This window comes from Corvus hawaiiensis, chromosome 8, assembly GCF_020740725.1.
Source record: "Corvus hawaiiensis isolate bCorHaw1 chromosome 8, bCorHaw1.pri.cur, whole genome shotgun sequence".
Lineage (NCBI taxonomy): Eukaryota > Metazoa > Chordata > Aves > Passeriformes > Corvidae > Corvus > Corvus hawaiiensis.
The window spans coordinates 10,751,899-10,778,394 of NC_063220.1; the positions used below are offsets into that span (position 1 = coordinate 10,751,899).

Here is a 26,496-nt window from a genome sequence, read left to right on the forward strand (position 1 = left end):
CTGAGCAACACAAAGCATCCTTCCCAGTACCCTGTTCCAAGAAACCCGTTATGCACCAGTAGGAATGCAGACACACCTGTGCGGAGGTGGGCAACAAACCAGCTGTAATTGTGTTTGTGAAACAGTCACCTCTGTGCATGAAGTGCTTTGTGGTTCCAGCAGGAGTTCTCAGAGATAGCCACGCTGGTAGAGACTGAAGCTTTCAGTATTTAAATAGTTTTGGGTGAACTGCTTCCCACTCCTATTCATTTGCAGGCTGGAGTTGCCAACAGAAGGATTAGAAAATCCTATATGAGATTACTCTCCTGAGACTGGCAATCCAATTTTGCATACTATAGAAACCCAGATAAGACTCCAAGCTTCTGGATGCTTTTTGCTGCATAAACCCTTTGACATTTATCAGGCTTGCACCTTTGCAAGGTACTAAACACACAAGAGAAAGCCGATAAAATAAATCTTTGTGGTGTTTGATGCTCTTCTGATCTATTCCCAGTTGTTTAAAGACTTAGAAACTGAGGAAAAATAAAATATGGCAGTGAAATAAAGAGAGAAAAGCTTGTTTAAGGCTAGTTACTGGGCAATTCAGGCTAAACACATCAGTTGACCTGCAGAACCAAAGAACTGTAATATCTTCACTGTGGGTTTTAAGGACTGCGCCTCATTGCTGTTACTGATGAGTCTGCTGTCAGCTCATCTTTCCTGAAGGTAGGTGCAAAGGATGTAAACTCAGGATGGGAGTGAGCTCAGCACACTGCACCACTGTGGGAGGTGAGGGGGCTGCCACCAAGAGAACTGCAGTCCTGAAAGTAACTCAGATCTCAAAAAACCCTGGAACAACTGACTTATTGCCCTAGATTCTGAAGGGGCTTTAGGAAAAAATAATGAAGTTTGCACTTTAGGGCATCTCTGCTAATTGGAAGAAAAATATTTTGATGGCAGTCTTTTGTGCAACTGGATTAATTGCTCCTCTGGGCTCACATCTGCACATGCAAACTATCACCAATCCCCCATCTTTTGCTTTGCCTCTCTGCATGTCCCCAGATGAAGCCATGATCCCATCTAGGCCCCTTGAGAGTGAAGGATACCCTCCTCCTGAACTCTTCCCTTTGTACAGGATGCTGGCTCAGAAAGCTGAGTGCTTCTTTTACCTCCTAATGCTGTATTTAGGAGAAAAAGATTTTTAATTACTCTGCTGCTTTCTCTGGGCTTTTTGTGTTATGTTTGCCTTTACAAAACAGAGGGGACTGTCTATGGAGCACGCTGCTGTGTGCACAGCTTCAGCAGAGGCTCTGGCACTAAAAAGGCAACTCTGTGGAAAAACCCTTGGAACACAAGGGCTGTCAGGCCTGCCCTGGTGAGAGCAGCAGTCCTCTGTGCCCCTGCTGGGGGTATTTGGGGATAATCCAGGTGTTACACATAGTAAGATTTTGTTGTGCCTCAAGTGTTGCTAATGCTTCCTTTAATAAAACCCGAATCCTTTCCTATTGATTAAACAGTAAATTCTGTATTGACAGAAAGCAACAGGCCACAGGCTGAGCCGTATGTCTTGCTTTGCATAGAGGCCCTGTTTATGTGGCCTCTAAAGAATAAAACAGCAAGCAGATCTCACCTCAGTAACCAAACTGTCTGAATCTGTAATAATAGACACTAAACTGGACCTCACAGTCACTCCTGTGCAAAATACCATTGTTGGATGTGAGCTCTCCTGAGTTCTGTGAGAAAATGGAGCCAGCCAGGACCTAAGGGTGTGAAGGAAGAGTGGAGCAGGGCATCAGACCCCCAGCACGCTGCACTGCACCTGCCACAGCATCCCTGGCTCTCCCACTCCATCAGCAGTTCTGTGCTAGTGCTACACAAGAAATAGGACCAAATTTCGTGTTTTAAATACCACACAGGATAAATGTTTGACAGAAGGATGTCATAATAGAAATATTAACATTGCATTAAAAGCAGGGTAATTCATCTCCCTGTGAAGACTTAAAGGGCTAACATTCAATCTCTTCCTTTAACCCTCTAGATATTTTCAATGTAAGGTAATGGATTTGGAGGGAATTTGTTTTGGGGATCAAAACAGTTAGGCAGAAATTATATCAGTAATGTTTTGTCAGTACCATAAATAGAGAAAATATTTTTCCACAGCATAAAAGATCTCAGTACTGTGCCACTAGGAAGTTTAATTACTAGATGACTTTAAAACATGGTAATTTAGTCCCAATTAGTGTTATAATAATTTATTTATAAAATTCCAGTATGAGTAGTTAGGTTCCACAATCCATTTATTCTTGTACGATGTGTGCCCCATTAGACAGTGAAGTAGAAGGTCATTAACCTGCATTTCTAGTTTGGATTATGTTATTAGATTGAATTTAGTTTCTTCACTGGTGAGTGTTGACATTTTAGAGTGCTTTCAGAATAATTTATCTATTGTCATTCTGTTCTTTTCAGCCATTCAGAAACATTGTGGATCTAAAATAATGCAGGCCTGATGAAGACAGATTTCTTGGTTAAATTTCAGCTGTGGCTTGTTTTGTGCTTCTGATATTTTTCATGTTTGTTCTATGAAAGTGAGTTTATGGCACCACTGATGCAAAATATTAAAAAAATTATGAGTCATGTCGCATCAAAATCAGCAGCTATAACTTAAATAGATGAATTTTAAGTATAATCAATTCTGGCTCTTTTGTTCTGATATTTTCTGTATTTAGAGATTTAAGGATTACCTTCAAGGTAACTGTTTCTCCAGCTTTTTATTTTGTGGGTTTCTTCTCTCCACATCCACCTCTTCTCCACCCTTTGAATAAGCAGATGGAGAGGGCTGTCCCAACAATGAAGTGCGACCCAAGAACAAGCTTTGGCAAGTGAGACCTGGGAAGGGAAAACCCCCAGATTTACAAGTGCAACTACAAACAAACAATCAATTACACCAACTGAGGCTGTGCCTCTCTTGGTGCTGGCAAACCCGTGGACCTTGCACAGGGCAGGAGCTGCCTGAGACTCTCACGACTGTGAGCGGCACTACAAGGGACAGGATGGTCCAAAATGGTGGCCCCCTCTGTCCCCTTCACTGTTTGGTTTGCTACATTGTGAACTCAGAAGAGAACGCAGCATTCCCAGTCTCCTCTGGTGTCCACAGTCCCTCAGGGCCCTCCGTACTCTTTGCTTCAAAGAAAAGGTCATGTGAAAATGGGAAGTCCACTTTGGTTAAAAAAAAGAAGGGGGCAGTGGAGGGGAAGGTTTTAAACATGCGGTGCTCCATCTGGGCTTGTTGAGTAAATGTGCCTTATTCAATTCCTGAAAAAACACAGGAAAAGCATCCAGATAAGGGAGAAGACCCTGCTGTTGAGAGTTTGAAAAATCTCATTTCTTCCCATTGCTTTGCTCTGGCAGAACTTGCAGAGGCCTGTCTGGTCACAGGGAGGATTTTTTCCTCAGCTACAAATCCTACCTAAGCTTTCAAAGCTCTTCCTTTCCCAAGAAAACCTTTTGGTCAGCCATTTCAATTTATTTTTAATAAATGGTCTTCCCTCAAATTGTCTCTGCTACAAGAGCAATGCTGTGAAAACAGATGACTCTGCACACTCTTAAAAATCCCAGCCTCTCAAATGGCTTGTGCAGATACCATACAATGATGCTAAAAGGGGTTTTGCAAATTGTTGAAAGGCAGAACCAACAGCCACCTGGTTTGCAAGGAAAGCCTTGTCTCTGAGAAGGTTAAAAAGAAGATATTCCTGTATTGGTCAGGATTTTTTTGGTAGTTGTTTTTGGTTTGTGTTTGTTTGTTTTGTTTTTTGTATGTTTTGAGGGGGTAGGTTTTTTTTGTTTGCATGTTTTGGTTTTTCATTTGTTTGTTTGTTTGGGTTTGGTTTTTTCTTTTTTGGTTTCTGTCTTTTTTTTCCAACAGCTTTCAGTCTTATGTACCCTACCCCCCAAAAAAAGTCATAATATGGTTGTGGGTAAAAAAAATAGTCTCACCACCCACACCTGCTTTTAATGATCCTCATGCCTTTTACTGAAAAGACAACACCATTTCTTGTTTTATTTCTACTGCAGCTCACAGATTTCCCTCCAGTATCCTGAGCACCAGGAAAGCAGTAGAGACCAAACTGAGGAATTTTTTAAGGGTGTAAGGGCTCCTCCCTTGCTCGGAGAAGTGCAGTGTGAGTGCCAGTGTTCATGGGGATTGTGTGGTGTGGTGTGGTACAGTATTCCCCATCCCACCACACTCTCCTGTTTGGCTTGGGCCAAATCTCTTTCAGACTTAAAGCTCTCTGAAACAGTGTTCTCCTGCCTGACTGATGTTGATTACCTCAAAATACCTTGTATCAGGAGCTCAGGCTAGGAAAATTGTGTTCATCTCAGGAGAGAAATCTTGCAATCCCTAAAGCTGATTTTAGGAAAGATGCTGGGAAACCTGTTTCTCATTTTCCTTGCTTTTGCTACCTGCCCAAAGGCTGAGAGAGGGTGAAAGTGTCTCTGAGCCCCAGACATCCATTTGATTATTTCTGCACTTAAATTTGGAGGTCAATTCAGTATTTCAGGACTTGGAAAAGCAGCTTTTCACTCAATTTTGTCAGAAGATCTGCTGGCAGGGCTATTGTGGTGACTTAACCACTAGATCTGATGTCAGGAATATTGAGGAGATTTGACCCTGCTGGATGAATTTCAGCACTCCTTTGGTATAATTAACAATTCCTGCTTTGATTTTGAACTAAAAGTAATGATAAAACACATGGGTGAAGTGAATAAATCTCAGCTAATCAACTGGACAGCACTCCATACAGAGGAGGGAAAGAGAGGATTACTAAACAGTCTTACAGTTTCTATATAACAAAAGCATAAATGAACAATGAAATTTTATACTCGTGCATTCATGTCCATTAAACATACAGGAAATAATGCAATTTTCACTGTTAACTACAGCTTTCCTGTCTGTTTGGGACAGTATAAATTATTTTTTAACTGTTGGCAGCAGAAGTACTACCTAACTTGTCAAAATCTTGTTCTGTGTTTCCTGCCATGTGTTTGATCAATAACTAGTCTGATGGAAGGGGATTACACAGGCCCAGCCACACTGTAGGTGTTACAGCCATCGCTTTGTTCCACTGCTTTGCTGTTTGGATGCATTTATGGGCTCAACAGGCTGGCTGTGGATCATTTTTTCTCTTGATCTCTTCCCACATTACAAACAGCTTCTTCTCTGTGTTAGTGTAATAAGAAAGAATAACTGCTCAGGGGATTTGCAAAGGAATCCATGCACCAGCTGTGTTATAGGGACTGTAAATGCTCATTAGCACTGCCCGGTGTGGCCTGTGCACTCAGACATGTGGAATCAAGCTGCCTTTTCTTCATGACATAGCATGGCTAGATCCAGCCTCAAACTGTACTCCTAAAATTCATGCGGTGATCCAAACGCCACTAAATACCTCTGCAGGATTCCAATAGCCTGTCATTTTTTACAGACACATCAATCTGATAGTGAATGAATAATGTGGGTTATCATTGAATGGAAAAGAGTGGGACAGTGTTATCCAATCAGTTTAAGCCATGGGGGTAACTCCTCTGGGAGAAGTCTGTGATATTGGTCTGTGGTGAATTCTAGGTGAAGGCGGTGCTGAAATGATGGTGGAAAATGTGCTAAAGGTGGAGCAAAGTGTGAGGTTTGTTTTAGCAGTGGGAAAGTCCACGGAAGGAATATTTCCAGAGTGTGATAAATACTCCTGGAGTTCAGTTCATCATTAATTCATCATAGTCTTGAGGCAAATTCCTGCTCAGAAAATCTTGAAACTGAGGATTACCAGGAACTGAAAAAGGTTGTCAGGAAATGAAGCCTTTTAACTTGCTTGATGCACCAGTTCCCTAAATGTCTGCTACTGCCAATGTTCAAGGCAGGTTACGGGGCTGGGATACAACCCTTGTGTATCTGTTAGGGGCCAGTGACCCCCAATAAGCCCCAGTGCCCACTGGATACACACTCTGCAAATGAAGCAGGGATTATAAGGTTACTGGGTTCCCTGGATCCTGACACTGCAATTAGCACTTCTGGCTCACTGAAGCTGGTGAAGAGGAGATTCACATAGTCACCCACAGCTTCCCTGACAAAAATCAGGCCAGCAGCTCCAGGCTCTGGGGAGTGTTCTGTTGGTGCATAGATGCCTTCGCAGCAGGTGAAGCTCTCTGTCTGGCAGCACTCTGCAAGAGACATGCAGAGCTTCAGTGTGTCCAGGTGTAGTATAGAAATAAAATGATTCAATTCCTCTTCTTCCCTTTACACATTTCTGTTTCAACTCGGCATTGTCTCTGCTCAATAGCAAGACAGCGTTTTTGCAGATTTTAAAACACTAATCATAGACAATTATTTCTAAAAAGATTTGCTTGCAGCAGGCAGACTTTTCTCTTAACTTGAAAGCCTTGCTTTTCTATTCTTCCTGCTGTTAAAAATTATAATAATTTTCTGCCTTGTGTTCTCTACCAGCTGAAATACCTCATCTTCTGACATAGTTTGAATCTAACTAATCTTCAGCTGGAAGGGTCTTTTTTTAGAAAAAGAATCTGTAGCGGTAAAAGCTTTGCCAGCAAACACAGAAAAACAACCAGCTGAAGCTGTTTATGTGTAAATCTTTAAATATAATTTTGGCCTTTAGAAGTCAGCAGTCTTTATTTTCTAAGGTGGTCTTATAAAACGAAATTAATTTTCCACTCTTAGAATTTCAAAACAATCCAGAGAATGCAGATTTCATGGCACAGACACAAAGAACAAATTTACTTTGCTTTCCCACAGTTGTTTATGATTAGATAAAACCCCCAAGAATCCTGAAATTCATATAAATCAGTAGTTTCTTTCCAACACTTCTACATGAAATATTTAAAAATTTTGGTACAGGACTTACTTATTTTCCTATTTTCCTTTAAATTATCAACACTGAAATTCAATATTTATTGGATCAGGATGAGTGGTTTAATTATTTCTTAAATAAAATGATTCTACAGCTTTCAAAAATCGTCATTGATTTAAAATTCAATTCTTGGTCGATTTCTAAACAGAATGTCAAAGTCCATTTCCCACTGTACCATTGTTTTTAGATGAGCCCTGGCACACCAGTTTCTCTGTGTTTCATCTACTGTCTGTTCATCACTCTCCTAGAGTTGTTATCTGCTTTTCTTTCTAGACCATGGGTCTTTTTCATAAGATATCATGATTTTTTAGATCAGAATATTTTGGAGGCTGGCACTGATTCTTGCCATGAGCATGGATAACATCTCTTTTTAGAGGATCACAGCATCCAGCCATGACATATCCTATGGCGTGCATGAAGTGATAGGATCAGGATGCATTCTTTTCTGCAGCTTGGTGACCAGGGATGCATTCGGTGTTGTGGTGATTAAGGCAGGCATTACCTGGTTGCAAACCAGGGTCTAAACATACATTTTTGGATCCAGACTTAGAAATCTTATCAAGCCCTCAGAACTCGCCTGCTTCTTAGCTGATAGGTAATAAACCTAACAATTATTTTAGAAATGTGTGAATATCTTACTATACCATCTTTGTTGTGCAAGTGTATTGATCGTTGCAATTTAAAGTGTTGATTGTTACGATTTATTTAATTTGTACCATTTTCCATCAGATAGGCATATTTCAGGTGTGCAATGCCATTTGAGATGCCCTTGGGTATTTTGCCTAACCCCTAGGAGGTCTGGGTATCCTGTAGGCACGTGTAACTTCCCAGCATTTCCACATATGTTGGATATCCTGGGAAGAGGATATCAGAGTATTTGGGAGGGCAGTTCTGGAGCATCAGGGCATGTTTGCAGGTTTATGGCAAAGAAGCCAATACTGCATCTTTCTTTCCTTCTTCTGTGCTGAAGCTACAGGACTGATGGACTCTGTGCCATGGCCCCTGTTGTTGGCTCTGAAGTGCTCCAGATTCCGCCAGGGAAAGGCAAGCCTGGTGGTCCACACTCCAGGATCACACGCCACAGACTAAATGACCCCATTAGTAATGCATCAGCTTTCCTCAGATGTTCCAGATCTAAACAGAGGATTGGGTTTAGATTGAAATAGTTGCCAGGTATCCTCCACACCTTGTTTCTTTGGCATCCCCTGACAAGCAGCTTTGCCAAAAAAGGGGAAATTGCTGCCTTCAACCAGGCTGGCTCCTCACTGTCCACTTTGTCATTGAAGTGCCAAGAGAACGCACTGCTCTGAAGCACTCACAGGCTAGAATGAAGGAGAGTACTGTGGCTTCTCTTTACAGAGAAGTTCAAAAGAGATGAGGTACATATGTAAAAAGGGTCCCTTTGTACCCCTTTTAAGCTCTTTTTATGTTCTTTCAGTAGCAGCACATTCCTTTTTCTGAGTGTGGAATGAAGTCCCATCTTCTGCATATATTAAAATGCAGCTTCTACTTTTAACATGGTTGCTCTCAATGCAGACCAGATTCATAATGAGGCCTGTGTTTTTTTTCTTTTCTTTTTTTTTTTCCCAATAAACTTCCAGTAAAACAATTACTGCTGTCATGCACTGAAAATTCATCTGTAGAGTCTGCTCCTAGGGATGCTTTTGGGGGAACTCTTTCCCTCAATGTTCTCAACTTTCCAAAGAAGATAAATAACCACATCTTGCAGCTACAGTTTTTGACTGAGTGACAGGTTAAAAGAAGTTCCCTGTCAGCATTCATAACAGAAGAAGAAACTGTTCCAACAATTCTTAGCAAAACGAACAAGCCCTTTTTCTACAAAACTATTTTTCTGTCCTGCTGCTAAATTGCAGCTCACACTGAGGCCCTGCAGGTTGGTTTCTTACCACAAAAGAAAAGGAGTGACCTTAAGTCAGGGCTTCACATATGAAGTGTGAGCTTCCCTTGTTTTATCTGGATTAGTTTTTAAGTCACAAATGCAAATTGAATGCAAAAAGCTGGAAGGCGTAATCTCTCTTTTAGGGATCTCTGTTCCTCAGTTTCTGTATCTGAGGAACCACCTTTGTACCATGTACAAAATTGTACCTAGAGAAAGGAAGTTAAAGAGCAAATGTTTGCCGATCTCAACAGCCACCATCCAAAATCTGTGTACCAAAGAAAGCACTGACACTGCAAGCTCTTCTTTGGAGACTGCTGAGATGAAAAGCAAAGGTAACCTGCTGAGTATTCACCTGTTTCTGGGGTGAGCTGTGTCTCAGCTGCTCCCTGAGACAGACTCAAAATGCTTCAGCATCAGGTGAGAAGCTCTGCCACCAGTTCACAGCCATGCAGGCACGATGGGAATGGAGAGCTTCTCATACTCTTTCAGCAGGTTTGTTACGGTTGGATCCTTCTGAAGGTAGCTATGACACAACATTCAGAGGGCAGCACAGGCACAATGGTGAGAACTGACCCTAGAGAACACAGAGGTTTTGAGAGGGAGGCGTTGACCCAAAGCAATCTCACTTTACCTCAGCCTTTCCCACGTTTAGCTGGCAGTGAATTGTACCCCCCAACTGCCCTGAATTGCCCACAAATGCCCTCAGGTGACACTCCTGTGTTACGGAGCACTGCAGGAAACAGAAGAGCATAGCATGTTGTTGTGGGACTGGTTACAGAGAATGGTGAAGTTCTGCATAAATAAGGTCAAGCAGAACTTGGGCTGAAATGAGGGTTTTGAGGTTTTTTTCTCTAAACAATTCTGATTAATGTTGCTTCTGTAAGTATCAGCTGCTTACATCAAAAGGGAACTGCTCAACAAAATGTTTGTCCTGGAACTTTCACTGTTCAGGCTTGATTTTCTTCCTTGAATACATGAGATTGCAAGGGGAGAAAAACGACAACAGAAAGTGTGCTTTGTGTGTGAGACAAGCAAGATCAAGAACAAAACATGCTGAGACACTTCTGTTTTTGGTGGTCCTAATAACACTGATAAAATTTCTGCTGGTGGCTGTTCATGCTCAAGAAAACCCAGGACGTGGCTGGAATAAAAGATGACATTGTGATTGCAGGAAAAGAGACTTTACACTTTTTCTTTCTGTATGAACTCAAATCTGATTTAGCTACAAAACGTTTTTTCAAGTGTTGTCTGCTCCTTCAAGAGTGATGGAGATCAAATACTCTGCTCTGCTAGCGCTGCCCTGCTTTACAAGGGAAGTTCAACACCTGAGAGGAAAGCAGCTTGGAAATATGGTGGTAGCTAGAAAGGAGGTCATAGAGATCCTTTCTTTGGGGATCCAGAAAACCTTTAGACACAGAACTGCCTCTGGACTATCACCTGTAAGAGACTTGGGAGGAAAACTAAACTGGTGAGCAGTTGTGTAGATCAGAGAGCAGGATGGAGTGGTGGGAGAGGCAGTGGCTGCTACAGTCAAGTCACAGAGATAAGGGAAACTGGGTTCCAGGTCCTTCTGAAGGCGGTCAGAAAGTGGAGATGGAACAAACCTAGGTCTGAATGCTTCCAGGGATCCAAGTTTCTTAACTTCCCTGCTTTACTCCCAGGCAGAAGCGTAACTGAAAACCAAAGAAATACCAGAGAAGCCAGTTACAGAGCTAGGCTTGACCACCAGCCTACCAGAGAGGGGTCAGCAAGAGGGAGCGCAGGTAGAGGGAACCAAGGCAAGTTCACAGAGGCAGATTGGCACTACTCCCTTTCTTCAGAGCTTTGAGGATCTCCCAGACTAATTATTTGCCTACTGTGGTAATGTCCCATGGGTGTTCTCAGTTCTGGGAGGAGTGATGCTATCCTTCAGAGTGAAGATGCCAGTCAATGCTGAGCAATGTTAATTATAGTTATGATTAGCTTTGAATTTCTCATTGAATGCTTGGAGATATATATTTAATGAAAAGCTGAAGCAGTGCTATTCCCCTCTAAGCTAGTAGATCTTTTTCTTCCTGAAATTTGTAGGTATTTAAGTGCATGGGGTCTACTGCTTAAAAATGAATCACTCACACCCTTTTTACCTCCATAGATCCAGGCATGTCCATCCTTGCATGCATTCATAGTCTCCAAGAAGTACTTAGAAGTGTATCCAATGAAAGAATAGAGTTAAAAAAAAGAGACAGAAAGAAAAGAGAGAAATGGAGACACTAAACACTGCTACTCTTGCAGAGTGATAGAATGATTGCATGGTGAATTTTCCAAATGAATTACCTGCCCTCTCTCCTGCTGAGCACCAGCCATGGTGCTACGAAAAGGCTGTATTCATCCCAGCAGGCATGAAGATAACAGGTTAGAATTAGCAATGAAGCTTATTTTGGCAGTACTCTGAGTTCTGTTGTCCATCTGAAAATGAGGCTGCTCAGATTTTACCAGACAAAAAGAAAGTGAAAACAAGAGCCAAAATCTGAAGTGGCATGGATCCAGACTAAAGTCCTGTTCCCTATTTCTTGCTTCTGCTCACAATCCTTTTTCTGCGCATATAGTCAGGGTAGAGAGGGCAATGTCCAGCCAGTTTCCTGCTGCTTCAGGAACATCTTTATGCTGAGAAGACATGTAGGGTGCTAAACTAGAGAAGATTTTGTTTGGCAGTGATAATAGGCCCAAGACACCTGTTTCTCGAAGAAGGTGAGTCACCAGGTTTTAGAAATCACCCACTCCAGATCTGTATTACTTGCAGCAATAAGTACTAAAAGTATTATGATTTACTTGAGCTGAGACGAAAGACCTCATGAAACTAAACAGGAGGAAATAGGATGGGAGAATTTTCTACTTAAGGGTTGTATCACTATTTGAAGATGTTACCCAAGCTGGATACCCAAGACACCCTCTTTGAAGAACAAAAGGTCTGCTTTATTTTTACCAGACATGGAAACTTCCAGAAGTCAATGCTTATCCATGCAACTAAAGAGAACAACCAATCCATCACAATGGGATTCAAGAAAGCAATCCCTGTTTCATCTGAGGCTGCAACTGTTCCTGACATCTTAGAAACAAAACTTAGACATAATATAAAAGGCAAAAAGTCACAGACTGATTTTCAAGCTTCTCCAGCATTTCCTTTGTGATGCCAGTGTTAAGTTTCTTTCATGCATATTTGTCTCGGATCTGAGGAAGTTTTGTCAAAGTCTGTAAAGGTGGATGTTGTCCAAACTTTGTGTTGGTAGCTGGATGTTTCTTTTTGTCTGTTAGCAAGAGGAGTTTTAGAAAAGTTATTTGCAATGCAGAAAATGAGGGAACTTACTGACTGAAATAGACTGAAACATCCCTAAATCCACTTTGTATAAAGGGTATTTTTGATTTTGAGATCCATAACTGAAGAATAGTTGCTGTTATAAATGTTCTAGTGACAATGTCTCAAAACACAACCAACCAACCAACCAAATTCCAAATTTCCCAAGCCCTTGGATGTTCATTCAATTGCTTAAGTTATCTATAAAAATTAAAATAATATGGAATATATCTTTATTCTTCAGGTAGTTCTTGGGGCAGTTCTAGGGTGGAGCAAACTGATGTTATGCATAATGTTCACTTTTTCTGAAAGGTTATGTAAACAGATTTTTTTTTAAATCACCAAAGCCACCTGGAAATATTTAGGCTTCAGGCTTCTTTCTGAACACAACTTTATTGGTTTTTGCTGTAGTGTAAAACAGTAGAGCAAAATTCTCATGTTATCTGTCTCCAACAGATTTACAATATTGCAAGATTAATTATAATAGCTGCATTTCACGACTCAGTGCATTCGTATTACCATTTCAAAAGCACAATCATTTATCAACAGCAAACTTCGGGGCATTTACTTTCCATGCCCTGGCATTGCAAACTTCAAAGTATGTGATCTTACCTATGAGCTGCACGTGAGTGAGTGCTCCCTTTCCCAAAGCAGCTTCGATGGTTTCAACCTCCTTCATGGATTGGACACTATTTTCCTAATTTGGGTATGATTGGCTGGGTCAGATTCTAGTGCCCCTTTTCCACTCAGCTTTTGATACTGTAAATTTTAAGTAATTATAATAAATAAATATAAAATGAAAAATAAATAATGACTGGCTAGATGTGATCTCCAGCTTCTTGTGGAGGTTGTCCTGAGTCACTTCATCTACCTCTCTCCCATTACAAGATTGCTTTCTGTGCTCTGTTCTCTACATCTTAGCTCTAATCAGTTCCTAAATAACCCCTTCTGGAATGAGCATCACCTAAACCTCAGCCTGTTTGAAATATATTACCTGCTCTTCAACATGTTCTGTACTCCTCTTTCTAATTCAGACATTTTCTTCTTTCAGACTTGATCTCTTTCTGCACTCTGGATATAGCAGCATTAGTTTTCAAGGTGCCAGAAGCATCTACACAGATACTGCTCTGATTTTGCAGTAAGCTGCTGCTGAGCTCTGGACTGTTGCTATTACAGGCTGGTAATTTAAAGCTACCTCAGGTATGTCCATATTACAAGGATTCTCACTGTGGCTGCACCTAATCATGCCCTGAATTTTATCCAGTTTTCTCCCCAGCTGCTCCCACTTAAAATCCTTTAACATTTCCAGTCCTTTCTTCGGGGCATGGGGATGAGGGTGCTGTGTGTGCAGTGCTACAGTGCTGGCTGACCGCTGGGAACGCGAGCTGGTAGGAAGCTGACAGATCGCACGTTGTGTTTCTGTGTGACTGGGTCTGGCAGGGTTTGTTATGTCAATGGCAGTGCTGTGTAAATAGCAACCTGGCTTTTGAACACCTGTGTGGGAATAACAAACCTTAAAACAGAGATCTGTTTTAAGTGGGAAGTGCCAGAAACCCCATTTCACTTCCCCCGTTCCTCTGATCTCTTTGGGTCCTGTGGGAATTGAAGTTGCCCGGTGGCTCTTTTTAGAAAGTTATGATTTCCTTTAAATTGTCACCTCCTTTTCTGGAGAAGGAATTATTCAAAGAGCAGACAGACATACACTGCCTACCTTCAGATACAAACATGGATTGCCCATCTGCCCACCAAGCAGACACATGCTTGGCATTTTAAATAAAAAACACCTGGTACTGGATAAAGTGACAATCCTGTTCAGTTGATGGTGGGCATAAAAATACTGCCTTCCCTTCTATTTTCTACTATATTATGGTTTTCAAATTCCCATAATTCTGAACAATTCAACAACAACAAAAAGAAAGATCTGAAGCTGAAGTGGGCTGAATGCTTCAAAAAACACATAAATTAGTTCATGTTCATTTTGACAAAGAAGGTGGTTTGGGACCACAGCAACTCATTTCTGTTGATGAAATTGGCTCACAAGAACCTCAGGTGTGTCATTTTACCTTGTAGAGCATCAGATTTCAATGTAAATAATCACAATTTCACAGCACTTAACTCCTCAGAATAATGATACTAATTCAATGTTAAATCATTTTGAAACCCTGGGGAGGGACATGTACTCTATAAATGCATTCTGAAGGAAGAAGAAAGCTCAGGCCTGATCTCTTTTAATAGGCCTGACACTGCAACTTCAATTTCATGTCAATTTACATAGATGTTGTCTATGTTTTGAATACAGTTGTCCATATGTAATTTTTCCACGCAAAGATTAAGAGACATGTATTTTGCCCATGACTGTTGTCTTGGTGTACCTAGGATGAAAAACATAACAGCTTCACAGCTGTGAGTGGTGCTACATCGCTCAAGACCAGACTCACCTCAGAACACAAATGTTTACCTGTAACAGTTCACTAGGTTGTGGTGGTGAAGAAAGATCCTGACGTGCCCATTGGTGCACTCTGTTTCTTATATAGAAATTCAGTTCAGATTCTGGGAAAAGCAGCAAAATGCTGGTAAATGTTATCATCATGCAGGGTCCAAGGAGTTAGAGATATGAGATTCCAGCTGTTTACCACCCTTGTTATTATTGCAGGAAAAGCAGCTTGGATGACATGCTCAAAGAGTACAGAATCCAAAAAAAAAGGTATATCAGGTTAACAACTTTTTCTGTTCAGTAAGTCACTCCTTGGATAGTGCAACTTCATATAAAGGAGGCATTTGAAAGTCCACTGAAATATTTTCTTAGTCTTCTCTTGTTATTAATCTATCTTTTTTTTTTTGCCTATGATGTGTGAGTGCCAACATAAGGGAGCACTATAAATCACAGTAAGAAATAAATAGTCTCATTTAATCTTGCAGGGGGATGTTAAACTTTCACGACCCCTAACTTCCTATTATTTCTTCACAGACCCATTGAATACTTCAGTAGCTTAATGCTGTGCAGGACTAAAACTGGGACTTAACTCACAGTAGATGAGGCTTAGAAAAGCAGACCTGGATGTCTATTTTCTATGTGCTTGTCTTCAGTCGCTCTCCCATCTGACTTTTACCAGGTCTTTCTAACACTAAAGAAAAAATTGTATGACAGTTCAAGTGTGATGTGTTTCACTTCTGGGATAATCTGATAAAAGAATATATTGTGCCATTGTAATTAAAAAGACGTTTGTGCCTGTCAGTTGAGTTTGGAGGCAGCACACAGGAGCCTGTGCCATATGCTGGGCAAGAGAAATCATGGGAGCCTTCAGATGTACCTGCCACTCTACTCTCTTACAGACCCTTCCAACTCTCGTTTTCGTACTACATTTCCTTTTGGGCAGAGGTTAAAACCAAAGTCTGTATCTGTGCTTTCAAAAAGCTCAAAATGTGAATTTTTTTGGACAGTGTAAAAGCAGGAGACAGCACCCAAGGCTTCCTGTACTTTCCAAGGCCAGCTGGAAGAGCATTCTACCTCCTTCAGGCTTCCTTCTAAGGAGTCAGGCTGGGGATATGGGCAAAACAGTGGAATGAAACTAGTTTTACCTTCCTTTTCTCCTTTTCTTCCCTCCCCAAAATAGTGATCAGCTCAACACCGAAAGTACAAGGGTTGTCACTGCTCCATTTTGCAAAAGCAGAACACCTTCTTAAGGTGTACCTGAATTTGGACACATGACCATACCTTGCACCCATGAAGCTGTGTTGAATCAAGCCAACTTTTAGGAAAAACCAGATTATTTTCCACTGTCTTAAATCTCTTGCACGACTCATTACTGTGAGTGATTAATAAACTGTTGTTATTAACAACAGTTAATAAAGGGGTTCTCTGGTGTCCTTGCTGTTCTCTTTAGATAACATCTAGGAGAACGAATCAAGCAATTAGCCAGTTAATGTGCTGTGTGTCAGTACTTCAGATGGATGGTTGATTGTGCTCTTCCTTGCCCTGAATCACACTGGAGCCATTTCACTTATCAAGGGAACAGAATTGCTCCCAGGAACAGCATCCTCATTCTTTATTTGTATACAGAGCATGCTCTTATATTACAGCAGGGTCTGTCTAGATCCACTGTGTGTTGTGGTACCATCTCCTTGCTGGGAGGACATAACAGTTTGATAAACAGGGCAGTGGTTCTGGCAGCCCCAGGAGCAGTGAGAATGTCAAACACTATGAAGAGAGAGGCTTTTGTCCCCTCATCAATGCAGAAGCTCCCACTGAGTGGGAAAAACCTATTTAGCAGGCTACCCAGTTTGCATAGAAAACATAGTTTGTCTGTAGTTTGGACATGCAAAGTTCACATACTTGGAAGCTCAGAGGCATGCAGGAGGTGCATTAGGTACAGGGTTAAAACTCTATTGTAACTGGAGGTTGTAAGAAGACAGTAAGGCTTTGGAGGGGAAGGGAGATGAGAGGAGGTAACCAGTGAAGCTCTGAAACGACTGCCACCTTCTTGGAGCCTCTAGCTTTCTCCAGAATGCCTGGCAATTCAGCTAACACAATCCCTTCATTTCATGCTCTGGGCCTGTCCCCATTAGAGAATTCCCAAGTGGTGCTGGAGACAGCCACAAAGGGCAGCATTATGTCTGGGAAGTAACTGGTGTGTAGCTGGGTCCAGCTGAAAGAGAAGGACAAGCGAAAGCACTTCCCAGGGACAATGAGAGGCCTTGTGTCTCAGGCAGCTTCCCAGTCCATTAGCATCCATGGAGGACAATGGCCTTGTGTGGTGGAGAGGAGGAGAACATGGCCTTGCTGGTGGCCCTGCCCATCAGTGGCTGAGGGCCCTGCTCCAGCAGGACGGAGCCTGAATGGGCTGATTCATGGACAAGCAGCCCCAGCGTCCTGCTGGCAAGGAATGACCGTGGCAGGGGGTTGGCACTGCTGGGCTGATCTGGGATATCGAGTACCTTTCTGACCTCTGGCTGTGCAGCAGCCCAGCCTAAAATCTGTCCTTTCTGCTGGCAGGCAAATGAAGAAAGGCTTGTCCAAGGGAAGCACAGTTGGGAACGGTGGGGGTCCCCTCTGCAGGCTCAATCCTGGATGCTCTCATCCTCAGTCAGGAGAGGCACAGCTGAGGTGTCATCTTCATGGGCAGCTCCTGGGGAGGGTGAACAGTTAACTTTCTCACAACTTTATACACAGCCTCCAACAGACCTGAGTGAAAATAATTTTTCTTGGAAAAAAAAGTGCCAGCATTTGCCGAACAGGAGTGGCATGCTCTTTGAAAGCATTGATATTTTTCCTCCATTTGTGACAGTTTCAGCTAATTTTCTCATTCTGAAAGGCACTGAAAAGCTTGGTTATGCTTTTAACAAAATAGGTGTTTGGTCCATTTTAGGACACGAGAGTTTTCCTTTTTGAAGCAACTTTAATGTACTTTAAAATCGTTTATAGATTCCTCAAAATTCCACATTAAAATATTATGTAAAGTTTGTTTTTTCATCCATGAACCAGTTCCTCTGATCCAAAAATTTGTTTCCCTTTTTCAAATGGCCAATTTATTTTGTGAAACCATCACCACCACTGCACAGGACCAAAAGCTTTCAGCCTCTCTCAGGAGAGAGCTTTCTTTTGTGGAGCTCATGTTCTGTGGCCTTTTCTAAGCAGAACCCATGAAATGTGCTTTGATGTTGAAGAGGTTTTGTGAAGAAATACAAACTCCTTGTCAGAAATATGGAGCAGATATACCCAGGACCTGAAACAGTAAGTTTGTCTTTAGTTCTCCTCTGCAAGCACTTGAAAGTGGGATAGACTTTAGTTTTATCAGGAAAACTTCCTTTTGAGAGAGAAATGGATTTGTGAACCCAAATGGCCTTTACCATTTACAGGAGGGGGGAAAAAAGTGTACTTTGTTAAGGAAGCATGAAGTCATGTTTAGATTGCATCAGTAGGGGATGCACTGAGTCTTTGACACTAAGGAGTTGAAAATACACACTAGCCCTGCCTCAGGTCCTGTGCAGGGAGAGCCCATTTGGGATTGGGGTACAGTAGGTACATCTTCCAGTTTTGCTTTCCATGGAAGAAGTCCAGAGAAGCACAACAAATAATAAGATCAGTTTGCTTTCATAAATCAGTTCTGATCTGACCAAACGCACAAATGCATCAGCTGTGCCTGATGATAAAACATATCCATGCCCATATGCACACTGTCTTGGATTCTAAGGTGTTTTGTGGGGAAATAGAAATATTTTAATCTTGGAGCCAGAGGGAGAAAAACCATCTAGTCTCACCATCAACATGTTTCTTAATTTTAAATAAGGTTAAGAAAGGCAGTAATTCAACCGTGGCAACTCTAATTGGCTACCAGTATAATCCAATAACCTAATTTCACCCATATTGTTAGTTGAGTTAATTGGACCTGCACAGCCACCAGCTAAATATATTGGTGTATGCAAATGGTGAAACTAATTTCCTTCATAAACCTTTCTTCTGCCAAAGTAAGAATTAGGTAGAAGGGGTGTGGGGGGAAGAAGGCTGTGCTGATGTTGTTACTTCAAAAGATCAATTCTCTTCCAATTATTTGCTCTCTTTAGATAGGCAGGACAGAAAACATCATTAATTCCTTTAAATAGAGAGGGGGAAGGGAAGTAATTTCATTTCCACTTGAAGAGACTGCAGAGCAGAAGTGATTGAACCTTTAGCTTCTCAAATCCAGATGGAGCTTCACAGCCCCTGGTTCAGGCAGCCCTGCTTTCTTTGCAATATTTGGAATGAGGGAACCTACACCAAAACAAGTTCCTAGGTATTGCAAGGACTTGCATTTCCTGGAGGGAAAGGGGCAAGCTGATCTTCACTCTAACACTGATTTCAGCAGGGTATTTTGCAGCAGGGGCTTTGTAATTTTTTACCATGCTGTGTATCAGCCAAACCCATTTCCACTGTTAGCTTAAGAACCTTCCAAGAACATCGCCTGGAGTCTGATGAGGAGGACTGGCAGTCAGGCTGTGTCCCCAAGTGTCTACACCTAGAGTAATGAGTAACCTGATCTGGTTGAAGATGTCCCTGCTCATTGCCCAGGGTTGGACTAATAATGACCTTTAAAGGTCCCTTCCAACACGAACCATTTTAGGATTCTATAAAAATTTCTGTTTTGCCAACAAAATAGGGGACAGTGTTAGAAAGTGAAGGACTGATGTGAAGCCTGATTACTCCAGTGAGCAAGGATGGCAGCAAGGTTCAGCAACTCCAGTGCAAGGCTGACACTGTGGAAGTGAGGACCAGCATCCACATCCATAAATTTTGGTTTAAAGACGTTGGTTTAAATCTCCAGGATTCCCTGTTACTATTCAGCTGATGCTTTGCATTTTCCTTCTGTTGCTTTTAAGGATTCATGACTGTGTCTTTACATCACACCAGCTCCATGCACTCTCTCCATTACATGTGGTTATTAGATTTTTTCTCTTGCAGATTGGAAGCATTGCAGGTGGATCACCTCTGATGCTCTGAACTTGCCTCATGGTCCCCCCCCCCCCCCAAAGTTGGCTGCAGCCATGAGCGTGATAGCAGCAGCAGCATGTACTCATCTCAGCTTCCATCTCTCATAGGCAGTCCCAAATGAGAGGATGTGCACATCCTTGGGTGTCTTTCAGCTGACTTTGGAGCAGGCCTGCTGTGAATTGGGACTTGCAGTGTGTGGGAGAAGGAAGAGATGCTGCTTATGATTACTATTTTAACTTGATAAAGGGATGAGGAGGAAAAGGAAAAAGGAGTTTTGAGGCAGTCAATGCTTTCCACAGTTACACTTGAATTTCAGCCCCTGCTAATATTCCCAGGGAAATCACAACTCACATGCACACACACACAGAGAGGTTTAATTTCAGCAGTAAATGAAGTCATAATGCAAACAGAAAGCTAACAGCAGGGAAGGCTATGCTTGGCCAGGTCTGCTCATACTACAAGTAATACATATGCACCAGCGCAAAAAACTGGCCCCAGAGAGCAGTTAAGGCTTCCTAGCAGAAACACACACTGAGAAGGCAACCATAACTTTTAACTACAGCTTCCTACAGTAGAAAGTGCTGTGGTCCTCTTTAGTATTGGAAAAGGAAGGGGTGAGGGAAGGCAAAGCCCTACAGAAACCAGGTTGCAAACCTGCCTGCTTTTAGTGAACAGAGGCAAGAAGAGGTTTACAATGAAAATGTTAGATTTACCTGTCTGAATTTTGCACATGTTCATACCTGAATGTTGGAAATGGGGAAATTACTGCAGAGTGTTCAGCAGAGGGCTGGGTGCAGAAAGTTACAGCTGAAGAGGTCATGGCATCACCTCTGCCTCTGAAAGCTGATGTTGAGCTGACTTTTTTGCTTTTTGTATTGCCATGCAACTTCTTTAAAAATAAGACTAAATTATGAAAATAGATATGAAGTCAGGGTGTATGAAAAATTCTAAATTTTATGAAAGAGTTTACTTTTTTCCCCACAAGAACCTTACACTTGAAATACATCATACCAGGAGGGGAAACACTCAAAAAATTTTCCTGTGACAAATCATTATCCATTAACAACAATTAAAAATCAGGACAGCTTTAAAATTTTCTTTTTCTTTCTTTCAACTTTTCTTACTCTGGTAGGAGAGCAAGCTTCCTTGTTAAGTAAACACTGTAAATATTTGGAGACTCAAATGACTAGATTAGCAGTGATGCCATCATTAAGAGCAGCGACAAGAAAGTGTCAGGGTTGCAATTTTTAATGTTTTTTAATTGGCCCTGCATTTGTATTGTCAAAACATTTACCCAAGGGTGTGATTAATAATAATAGATGACAGCTCCAATTATCCTCAAACATATTAGAAAATATCAGCACTCAGATATAATCTTTAAAAGCACAGCTTAAGCTGCTTTTACAAGTTTACTGTGACAAAAATAAATACAGAGATAAAAATTTGAATTAAAACTCCTGCTTATTTTAATCAGGGTTTGTTTGTTTTTTCTTTAAGCATCATGGAACCGAAATGTTTATGTATACATCAATACTTATCTGAAGATCACCAAACATTTTGCCTGCAGTTTTACTGAGTTCTTTAAATCAGTCCCTGACACGGCCATGACATTGAGAAGCAAAGTCATCTGATGCTGTGTTAGTCATATGCAGCCCATCAGATTTTTTGAAGAATAAAAATAAAACTGCACAACCCCTAAATAAAATTGAATGAAAACATGAGCTATCTTACACATCTGAGTCAGAGGTTTTCCTTTGCAACCAAATAAAAAGCAAGCTTTGTGTCTCCATACCTTTAATTTCCTTCCATCTTTTTTCATGTGGTGCATGGTGGTGCATTTATCTTTTTCCCTTTTGTTGTTTGCAATCAGTTCATGGACTCCTCTTCTCCAAAGGAAAAGCAGTAGTTCATGGCCCCAGGAAGAGATGAGTTTAGTGGCTGTGGGATTAGTTTAGGAGAGGTTTTAGGAGATTTTTTGTCTCACCTTTGACAAACCTTGTAGCACTATGCAGTGCAGGACATGTATCAGCTCTAGTGAACAACCAACAATTCCTGATCTTTATCCAGGAATTTTCCTAGTTCTTTACAGACGAAGAATCCATATCTCCACATGTCTTCCCTTGAAAAATTTTAAAGACTTTAGTGACATTATGAAAACAACTTTAGTATTGTTCAACTTTTTAAACTTTTTTAGAATCTTGGTCTCAATCCTATCATTTAAACCAAGGAGCAGCATACATTTTGAAGTGACAATAACTAAATTGGAGAAAAAAAACCTCCATAGTTTTTGGGCCCCAGAAAGTTAAAAAAATCAGTTCTCAGACAGCTAGAGTATTGCTGTGACAGGTGTGCTGTTGGCAAGAAGAACAAGGGCTTTGTTTGATCCGTAAATTATTGAAAGGATCCCAGATCCAAGTGCTCCATCTGTGTTATTTTTAATTGGGATGTCTCACAGGAATAGTGACCATGCAAAAGTCATGAGCTTCCTTGAAAAAAGGCAGCTGAAATATCCTTACTTTAAGGGCCCTTGGGTAGCTTTTTGCTTAAACATGTATTTATCATTCACTGAGTGATGAGTCGTGCTGACATACAGGAGATTCCCAAGATACTGAGGGTTGGCCAAGTGTGCAAGTACTTTTGTCAGTTTAAGATATGGATCATTAGAAACATTTCATCAATGACTTGTGATTTGAATTGATTTTATTGGGGGTTTATTTTGTGTGTGTGTTGGATATTTTGTGTGTGTGTGTGTGTGTTTTTATCTTCTTCTTTTTTTTTTTAAATAATTAAGAACCAGGCAGAGTTTCTCTAGAGGAAGGAAGGAAGGAAGGAAGGGAGGGAGGAAGGAAGGAAGGGAGGAAGGAAGGAAGGAAGAAAGGAGTGGGAGATGTGTACGGTGGTGAGGGGTCTGAAAGGACTCTGAGCCCTAAAGTACTGCATCTGACATCCTTCTGCTGCTTATTCTGCACTTTGATTATGTGAACATCCTGTTCCCCTTTCTAATCCCACTAAACTGTATGTCTCATTGATTTCCCATGCAGTAAAGTCAACACATGCTGCTTAAAGACTTACTCCCTTTTATATATTGTTTTAATTTTGCTGCCAGTCATTTTCATTGACCATTGTTTTTGGATCATGAGGCTGAAAGAGGCAAAGCATACAGTCTTCTGGGCTGTAAATCACGTATATATTTACTAATCCCTCTTTTCTGTTGGTTCTTCATTTTCTTTGGATTTTTTTTCCTTGTGCTCACAGGTGAAAGCTACTGGGACTTTGAGTACATGAATGCCATCCCCCTCTGTTGGGACAACACAGCTGACATACTGCAGTGGCACTGCATCTCACAGAGCTCCTCAGAGTAAAATCCTCCACTTGCTCCACTAACTTCCCTGTGGGAGGGAAGCAGTGCCCTGGCTGCAGCAGTATAGGCAGCATATCACATCCCAGTCATATAAATCCATTGGGTAAATGTTGTTACCTTGAAGACATTGTGTCAGAAGATGAATATGTGAAAGATGAAAAACAGCATCAAGATGCAAAAGGTGAAAATGAACTTTTGGATATTACAGAAATTAGGAAGAAAGAATAAGAATCTCACTTGCTGAGAAGCCTGGATGAGAATCTATCAGGCAGCTGCATTATCAATCTTATTATATTAAGCATAAGTGTAAACACTGAAAAATTCATGAAGCAGAATGAAACAGTAAAGCCTAGTTAAAACCCAGAGCTCCAGTTTGATATATGTGGTGCTGACAGGATAAAGTGAAAGGAAAGAAGGAGAAAGAGCAAGGGCAGTTTTACATGCTCTTTCCTTCACGGATTTAGGATGATTTGCATTCATGGAGTTCAAGTGCTGTAAAGTCAATCTGTGCATACTGCATAGGGCACATCTCACCGATTCACCCTGGAAGTTCCTCTCCCTCCCCTGTTGGCCCCAGGGAGCATTTGCTTTGGTCAGACTGTTCAAAAGTACAGCCCTGATCAGTATAGAAGAGGGCTAGATTTACCAAAAGCGAAGAGTATGAGGAGAGAATTTAGACATTGGATGAGGGAGTCAAACTTGGCTGGGAACTCTCGGGAATGGGGCCATGAAAGTGCTGGTGTGGCCACTGCTAGGAATTGAACTCCTCTGTTGCAATGGGCTCTACTGGACATGTGAAGGCATTTCAGACTCAGTTTAGCCCTGTATCTGCAGAAATTCCATGCTTTGTATCTTAGTGAATATATTGTAGCTACCTGTGATGAGCATCATATGGATATTGCACCTTGAGGGGTATTCCAGGCGACAGGATCTCGGATGTACTCCCCATGGGCTGTGGAGAATGACACCTCTGTGGGTCTAGGGCTCTGTGTGTGTGTGGGCACATCTGTGTGCAAGAAGATTCATCTCCGTCTTCACTCAGAGCAATTGCTACTGGAATTCAATAACAAAGGCTGATGAAAACTTCCCCCTCTCTGTGGCTGTGCAGAAAATACCAATAATGAGGAGAGGGATCTGAGCTTTGACTCCATATGCACAAAGAAAGCATAGAGCCTTTTCATACTGAGGCTTTAAAGAAAGACCCTGCATACAAAAAGGAGGGGAAAGTAAAAAGAGAGAACCGGCAAAAGAGATTGTGTGGAATAAGGCAACACACTGACAAAAATTTATGGAAAACCCAGTGAATAAGCCAGTTGGATATTATATATGCAGGGAAAGAGGACAAATGAAAGTTATATTAGAAGTTATTGGTGCCAAAGAAGATCTGAGTGTTTTGCTTATGGAGACACAAAAGGAATAACTACTTGTAGTACAGGGGCAATTTCCTTGAGTTTGGGATGTTCAAAAAAACAGATATTTTCTTTTTTGTGTCTTATTTTCCTTCATGTAATTTGGGCTGTTCTTTGCTATTGCCCTTGAGGCCCCAATGGACACAGCACAGCAATCAGTTCCCTTTACTCTAGGTGGAGAGAAGGAAACCCCTGGAAGACTTTTCCCTGCCCTCTACTCCTAACCCATCAGACAGGGATCAACCTAGGCTGCATGAATATGGGCAAAGAGATGTCCTCATGCCAGGGCTTTCTTTAGGCCCCTAAAAGTTGGAATGAAGAGATTTGGGGAAATGTAGTCCTCAGGAATCTGCTGAGGCATTGCACTCTCATTGTCCAAATCCTCCAAAAGTACATAATACTGGGAGCAATCTTCCTCCTGAAGCACTGAGATGTTTGCTTCCTTCATTCCCCACAAGGCACTGAGATCCCAACTCTTCTAGCCAAAATGAACCTTCTGTACTCAAATCAATATCCCCTCTTTCTCCTTAACTGCAGAACTAGGAGATGAGGTACAGAACATAGCCCTGCATGCAGGGAAACATAACAAGATTTTTTGCCTGGAGACAAAGAATATTCTTTTCTTTCTTCCCAGTAAAGATGCAGTGCAAGGGTTTGGAGTCTGTATTTATGTTATTTAGTGGTGTGGGTGTTGACATGGGATTTGTGGCATTTGGTTTCTAATTGCTGGGTCAGAAGGTCTGTGTGAGACACTGAGGCCTGAAAAATCATCTTTCTCATCTAGCCTAAACCAAAAATTTTGGATTGCAAAGTGGAGGACAGTCAGGCAGTGAGTCAATCAATCAATCAATCAATTAATCTCAAAGCTCCTGTTGGGTAAGGATGTTTCTTTTGATATACACAGAGCTAAAACAAACCCACAGGCAACCACATACCAAGGCTCAAAAACAAAGTGAAAGCCCAGCAAAAGTTCTAAAAACTAAGCAAAGAACCAAACCAGTAGCTACCTTCTGATGACAGCAATGTCATTTTAATGGGTAGGTACATGCAGTAAACATAGACATTCATGGACACAGACACACAGCCAAACACAATTTGTTTGAATAAACTGATTTATTCCCCTTAACCGCTTGTCTCGAAGACAATGTTAACAGCTAGCAAAAGCTGACTAAGTCCCTGGCAGATACCCCTTAGTTTAAGACTGATATTGATGCATTTTGATAATTTGTCTTTATAAGTGGCATGATACAGGAATGGAACGATTTAGAGGGTTCATCTGTTTTCCACCAGGTGGACTTTCACTGCATGGCTAAACCCTAAATTCATCTACATGGTGAGCAGTAGCTATAACCTGTAGAGATTAAATAAGCAGGAGTTAATCTTCATTACCTGAACTTAATCTGGAATAAAAAGTCAGTAATACTGGTACCATTTTGTTATAAACAAGAGGACTTCCACTGTACATGGAGCTCAGCTTAGAGGTCTATACTAGCTCTGAAAATACTGTGCCTATTTTTCATGTAAAACGAGATCTATTTACATGCTATGACATCTATATTTGCAACTCATCAAGAAATCCACTGATTTCAAGGCTGCAAGTGTGAAATAATTCTCCTTAGCACAGCTGACATTTGTAGACCTTTATCAGCTTTCATTTGGCTGAGAGATAATGCCATTTTATAGGGTTAAAAACCTAATTTGATCCCTTTTGAACTTCTTACAAGCAGTAGGACCTTCTTTGATGAAATTTTTTAGTTATCACATTGACTATATGATGTACATACAGCCTCCAGTGACATTGTAGGCAGGAGCATTTCTGTTTTTCTCGGACTTTTCTCTGTCCTTTGTCTAGAATTTCACACCTCATGTCAATTGTTCGGGTTGTTCAAAGGGACAGCCACTGACTTTATATCAAGGCATTTTGATAGCTTCACCATGGGAGCTTTCATCTTTACTCACATTCTTTAAAAATAACTTATTGTGGAGGAAGCCTCATGCTGAGAAAAGTGTGCTATTTAATGCTGAATAATTGCCACACAGTTTTCTGTCCACCTTTTTACACACTGACCTAGTCCTTCTGCACACACATGCACTCATAGACAAGCACATTTACTCAGTATTTTCAGACATCTGAACA

At 41.3% G+C, this 26,496-nt stretch overlaps 1 long non-coding RNA gene across 1 annotated transcript; it reads left to right on the forward strand.

The window, feature by feature from the left end:
* The first annotated feature begins 6,141 nt into the window (after positions 1-6,141).
* Positions 6,142-25,536, forward strand: LOC125329509. The gene is made up of 3 exons (XR_007205180.1): positions 6,142-6,225; positions 13,176-13,324; positions 22,845-25,536. It is a non-coding gene; the product is annotated as an uncharacterized LOC125329509 (long non-coding RNA).
* The last annotated feature ends 960 nt before the right edge of the window (positions 25,537-26,496 follow it).